This window comes from Chrysochloris asiatica, unplaced genomic scaffold (genome assembly GCF_000296735.1).
Source record: "Chrysochloris asiatica unplaced genomic scaffold, ChrAsi1.0 scaffold00067, whole genome shotgun sequence".
In the NCBI taxonomy this organism is placed as follows: Eukaryota; Metazoa; Chordata; class Mammalia; order Afrosoricida; family Chrysochloridae; genus Chrysochloris; species Chrysochloris asiatica.
Genome location: NW_006408585.1, coordinates 8,922,098 through 8,929,143, shown reverse-complemented (window position 1 = coordinate 8,929,143; position 7,046 = coordinate 8,922,098).

The window sequence follows — 7,046 nt, the reverse complement described above, 5'->3', positions numbered from 1 at the left end:
CTCTCATACTTCAGACATATTGTCTGGAGGGAGTAATCGCTGGAGAAGGATGTCATGCTGGGTAAGGTGGAAGGTCAGAGAAAAAGGGGAAGACCCCTAACGAGATGGATTGGCCAGGTGGCATCATTGATGGACTCAAGTGTGGCAGTAGTAGTGAGGTTGGCCCAGGATTGGACATTGTTTCGTTCTGCTATGCATGGGGTCGCTATGAGTCGGTTCCGACTCGATGACACACCTGACAACAACAACAAATCTATATGGGATCAAATTGACAACTACAACTTGAAAGATTAGACAGGAAATTTAGAGGGCCAGTGAGTTTCTGTTAATGAGGGAGGAACCACTCAGAGGAGGAGGGTAAGAATGGCTGTGCAACTTGAAGAATATCATCAATGTCACTGAAATGTACATGGAGAAACCATTGACTTGGTTATGTTCTATGCATATTCTTAACAACAGAAATGAAATTATTTTTAAAAAACAGCAATCCTATTGAACACAGGTCTACTCTGACACATATGGGGTCACCGGGAATCAGAATCAATGTAACAGAAATATTTTTTTCCTTAAATTCTTGACACCAGGGTCACTTGCTTACACGTGTTGTCTCATTTTCATATTAGCTCTTCACTCTGTTGCCCACTGCAATATGACCTCAGTCCTCACCCACCCATAGACACTGCTTTCATTAATTAACCAATAACCTTCCTACTGTTAAATTCAGTGTGTACTCAGTCTTTATTTTATGTAATGTCTTAGTTTGATCAATTCACATCAATGCCAGCCTTGTTCCTTGTCTTCAATAACCTCTTCTCATATGGTTTTTATCTGATTTCCCCTAGTACAACACTTCACCCAAAGTGACCCCACAAGATGTCCTGAAATTTTAAGTACTTTTGGTACATTTTCTAGTGGATATATTCCTTCCTTGGGCTAATGACAAGAAAGCTCATGTGAAGGCAATTTCTCTTAGCACAATTTCTCTTTAACTAAATAAAATGGGAGCAGGGAAGTCTTACTTAATACAAGCCCCCACACATTGAGGGTAGTTCTAAGTTGCATTTGGCTTGTGGTGAGAAGTTGTAACACACAACTACTCAGACTGTGGCAGTGGGGCCTTACACCACCTAAATATCTGAGCTCTTCTATCTGTGGATTTGCCCTGAATGAGGCACATCAATCTACCTCTTGTTTGCTCAAGGTTCCTGGGGATTTGACAAAGACGAAAGGCCAGTGTGTTCTCAATAAAGATTCTCACAGATACAGTCTAGTATTTGGGCTTCCTAGCTCACTTTCTGCAACTGCATTTCAATTCATAATGCATTAGGTAGGAAGCATGTCCTTGGGCGTCTCTATCCCCAGTGGAATCGTCTGATGAAGTGGGCTCTGTTAACCACTCAGAAGGCTTCAGATGCTTTGATTACTGCTCATGAGGTTTCCAGTTCTTCAAGAAGCTTAATGAGGTTTTTCTGGGGGTCAGAAATCATCAATTTCCATTTTTTAGTAGCTCTGCTGATAGGAGTACAAATTGTACATCCCTTTTGCAGCCCATAAAAGCAATACCCCTCATTTCTTTCTTTTGTGAGGTAGCAATTCAGATATCATCTGGTTAATCACATCTAAGAAATCTTGAGAAATGGGTAGTTAAATATAAATATGAATTATCTTATTAAGGGCACAGACTTTGAAATATGTAATTTCTCAGGTTTGCCAAGTATACGATGCTGAAAATGCTGTTTGTAAGAAGCCATTTTAATAGTCAAGTGAAATGGTTTTGTGGCCTTAAACTGCGTATGCATTTACTTTTCTTGGGACATACTATAGAACAAAGACAGTCTTTTTTTTTTTTTTTTTCTTTAATTAAATTCTGACTTATTAAACTGCTTTTTTTTTGTTCTCTCCCCAAATCTTCCTTGATTTATTTATTTATTTTTGGCCCTTCTATTGAAAGTTATTTTGCTAACTTCAGTGATTCTAACTGAATTCACATGGTTGACAGCTAAGTGTTTTAATAACTTTTCCCCTTAGTTTGATGGCAAATGCATCAAGATGCACTCAACTGCCTGTCAGATCACTAATAGTGGCATCCGTTTCTTTGAGGAAGCCTGGAATATAAAAAGTGTGCAATCAGAAGCATTCTAAATGAAATGGCAAATTTAGCCGATGGAATGTGTGGAATACTAATAAGCAGCCTGCCGGGCCTGCTGTGCACCAGTGCTTTCCAGCCTGAGAATAATGATCTTGCTCTAGACTTAAGCAGAGAGCATTGGTGCAGTTGGAAGCAAATAGATGACTGATTACACTCCAGCCTCCTAACCACTTTGGAGACCTTGGTTTCCTAGCTCTGCACAGGGACACTGCTACCTTGATTCAGTTCCCTTATTTGCTTAATTCTAGGGCACTGGGCACACAGTGGAGGAAGGTGAGGATGGCCTTCATAGTCCACAACAGTTTAGCCTTGAAATGTGAACCGGTTGTTGTTGTGTGCCATTGAGTCGGACTCACAGTGACCCTGAATAGGGTTTCTGAGAGCAGCTGGATCCTTGAAATTAATCAAAAAATAAATTTAAAAGCACCTATTAATTGGAAAAGGAACTCTGGTAGTGTAGTGGTTATGAATCAGGCTGCTAACCTCAGAGTCAGCAGTTTGAAACTACCAGCAGTTCCATGGGAGAAAGATGAGGCTTTCTGCTCCTGTAAAGATTTACAGCCTTGGAAACCCTGTACAGGGTCGCTATGAGTTGGAACTGACTCCACAGCACATAACAACAACAAAGCATTAAACATTATTATTAGCATACGTTGTTGTTGTTAAGTAAGTGCTGTTAAGTGGGTCCAACTCATAGCGACCCTGTATAGTGTTTCAGAGGAGCAGCTAGAGGATTTGAACTTTTGACCTTGCAGTTAGCAGTCCAGTGCTTATCCTACAATGCTACAGTAAGATACCACTTCACTCCCACGAGGGGTGACATATGTCCACAAATGTATTTGTGCAAGAATGTGTGTAGCAGCTTCACTCATTCAGAATAACATCATAAAATGTCCACAGAAACAAGTAAGCAGGATGAACAGTATGCAGCACCACAAAGGGATGAGCTTCAACTACACACACACATTAATGAGTCTCTACAAACATTATGTTGATTGAAAGAAACAAGATACAATAGAGTCCTGAATCTTTACTGATAGAAATGAGATCAGTAGCTGCCTCCAGGAGGTGACAATTGCCTTCAAGGGAACTTGAAGGAATTCTGGGGTCATGATAATGATCCCTATCTTGAATGTTGAGATGGTTACAGAGGTGTATACATTTTTTTAAAATGCAGCTAACTGTACACTTAAAATCTATGCATTTTAATCTCACAAATTATAACTGAGTTGATTAAATTGTTTTACTCCATTTTCATTTTAGAACATTTTGTTCATGTCTTCCTTTGTTACACTGTTGTTGTTAAGTGCTGTTGAGTCGGTTCTGACTCATAGCGACCCTGTATAGGGTTTCCGAGGAGGAGCTGGTGAGCTTGAACCGCCAACCTTGCAGTTCAAATGGCTTTGCAGTCTGGTGCATTAACCCACAATAGAGCTCTCATTTTTGTGAGGTTTTGGTGAGGTGATTCTTTGCTACCTATTTCAAAGATGTTAAGTGCTGTCAAGTTGGTTCTGACTCATAATGACCCTGTCTAGGGTTTCTAAGGTGGGTTTGAACCACTGATCTTACTTATGGGTATTAGTATAGTGCTTTTCCTATAGTACCACACTAGGACTCATTTCAAAAACAGTAAGATGAAAAATAGACGGTTGATTTTCCTAGTGAGGACTCTGCAGTCAGATTTCAGATTTCAACATAGTTCTTTTTCCGTGAGAGCCAACTGTGAACAAAAAAAGAACCTACTTAATTTAAAAACACACAGCATTTTTTATTTGATAGAAAAATCACACCTAACTTACTTATCTTACATTTAAATAACATGTCTTTGTGGTCTATTTTATGTGGAAAGTTCTGTGATTCCATGAATCAAAGTAAGTTTAACTTTAGTTTCGCCAGTGACTCTCCATGGCATCATCTGTCAAGAAGATAATGATGCTAATAATGCTGACTTTCTTCTTTAGAGGATGTGAAAAGTTGCTAATTATATTTGGCAAGCTTCCCCAGAATACTACCCTATGAATGCTAAATTCTAGTAATTAGCAATGCTACAATATCACAGAGTTGGTAGAACGTGCTTTTCATAACCACGAAGCCCAGTGCAGTATGCAGCCTCTTGTCCTTTTATACCCGGAACCAGGGTATGACCGTGAGCCCAAGGATGACTTGAAAGAATCACACTTAAGCTACAGTACTTTCTCTCTGAAGATCAGGCCACCCCACGAGAAAGGCTGACTTGGGAGTATTCTAGGCTCAGGACTCCTCCACCTTCATAGCAAATGTGTGTCATTGCACAGTTGCAATCAAATAAGTCATTGCTGTCTTATCAAATTCAGTAACTCCCAGCTGACTAGAGCCTGGCCTTTGGAGGTGATGGCTTTGTCTGCTTGCCCTGTGATTCTCACTGGCAACTTTCCTATCAGTCTTTGATGATAAGGTCACCTGTATGGCTCTCCTCCCACCTACTGTGATTTGACCAGAGAGATGAAGAAGGGTGAGAGACTGACCATCCTCCAAGTACCCCTTCTACCTGGCAGAGTACTTGAGATTCCAGTGACACGTTATTCTTTGGATCTAAGGATTTGTGTCTTTGCTGTTGTTAAGTGTCATAGAACCAGTTCTGACTCAGAGATTCTATATAGAGTTTCTGAGGAGTGAATAGTGGGATGGAACCACCAACCCTATGGTTAGCAGTCCAGTGCTTATCCGACAGCACCAAACAGCTGCTGTTATGTGCTGTTGAGTTGATTCTGACTCACAGCAACACTGTACAGGATTTCTGAGGATCAGCTGGTGGGTTTGAACTTCTGATAAGGTGGTTTACAGCCCAATGTATATCCTATAGCACCACACTGTTGTTAAGTGCCCTTGAGTCCGTTCCAACTCATAGCAACCCTGTATAGGGTATAAACAGAGTGACTGGTGAACTTGAACCACCAACCTTGAGGTTCAAACCGACTTTGCAGTCCAGCGCATTAACCCAGAGCACTACACCAGGACTCCTTAGAGGGCTATGTTGGTGTTGTTATGTGCTGTGGAGTTGGTTCCGACTCATAGCGACCCTGTACAGGGTTTCCGAGGCTGTAAATCTTTACGGGAGCAGAAAGCCTCATCTTTCTCCCGCAGAACAGCTGGTAGTTTCGAACTGCTGACCTTGTGGTTCGCAGCCCGATTCGTAACCACTACGCTATAGTAAAATATAAATAAATGTATAGAAAGCAAATCTTTGAAAATCAGGGACACATTAAAAAACTCTGATCATGAAAATAATGCAAGTTAATTATAGGAAATTTAGAATATAAAAATTATATAAAAGAATATAAACACTCCATAGGCTAAGCACTTAGTTGGCAGTTCAAGCCCACTAGCCACTCTGTGGGAGAAAGACAAAACTTTTTGTTCCCTCATTAGATTTAATGCTTTGGAAACCCTATAAAGGGTCACTATGAGTTGACTCAACAGCACTTAACAGCAACTTTCATTGTTCCAGATATTTGCTGCTAATATTTTGTCTTATTACCTTTTAATATTTTTCTACACATTTAGGAAATGTATAGAATCAGGCTGCTAACCTCATTTACGAATTGGGCTGCTAATCCCAAGGTTGGCAGTTTGAAACTACCAGCTGTTCCATGGGAGAAAGATGAGGCTCTCTACTCACGTAAAGATTTGCAGCCTCGGAAACCATGTACAGGGTCACTATGGGTGAGAGCCGACTCCATGGCACATAACAACAACATTGCATTTAGAAGTTTTATACTAAGTGAAAAAAAAAGCATGTTGAGAATGCCTTTCTATGTTGTAAACATAACTTTTAATGGGTGCGTGGTATTTTATTGTGTTGGGTTATCAAAATTTATTTAAGTAATTCTTTTTTGTTGGGCATTTATACTGTTTTATTTATTTGTTAGGAGTCCTGATGTGGCATTGAAAGATAAACACAAGGTCAGTACTTCACATCCACCAACTACTCCATGGGAGAAAGGTGAGGCTTTCTGCTCCCATAAAGATTTGTAGCTTGAGAAACCCTATCTAGGATTGCTATAAGTCTAAATACATTCTATGGCATTTAATTTTGAGTCTTTATTTATTGCTGTTAGAATAATGCTGTCATGAACATTTTTGTGTATAATATATACATATATATGTGTGTATATATATGCATATATTTATGTATTGTATTTCTGAGTATTACTTTAGGATATATTGCTAGGAGTCACATTACTGGTTCAAAATAAGTAAACTTTAGTTATAGAAGTCATACTATTGCCTCAAAAGGTATAAACTTTGGGTAGACTCTTGATTGTTGTAGTTAGGTGCCATCGAACCAGTATTGACTTATAGTGACCCTATGCACAACGGAACAAAACAATGCCCAATCCTGGGCCAACCTAACAATTGTTGCCACGCTTGAGCCCATTGATGATGCCACTTTGCCAGTCATCTCACTGGGGGTCTTCCTCTTTTCCTCTGACCCTCCACCTTACAAAACATGATCTCCTTTTCCAGTGACTGGTCTCTCCTGACAATATGTCCTAAGTATGAGAGACGAAGTTTGGCCACCCTGGCCTCCAAGGAGCACTCTGGCTGTACTTCTTCCAGCACAGATCTGTTGGTTCTTTTGGCAGCACATGGCACTTTCAATACTCTCCTCCAACACCATAACTCAAAAGCATCAATTCTTCTGTGGTCTTCCTTATTCACTGCCCAAGCTTTCATATACATATGAGGTTATTGAAAATACCGTGGCGTGGGTCAGGTGCACCTTAGTCTTCAAGCTGACATCTTTACTCTTCAACACTTTAGAAAGGTCTTGTGCAGCAGATTTGCCTAATGCAATACGTCGTTTGATTTCTTGACTGCTGCTTCCATGAGTGTTGATAGTTGATCCAAGAAGAAT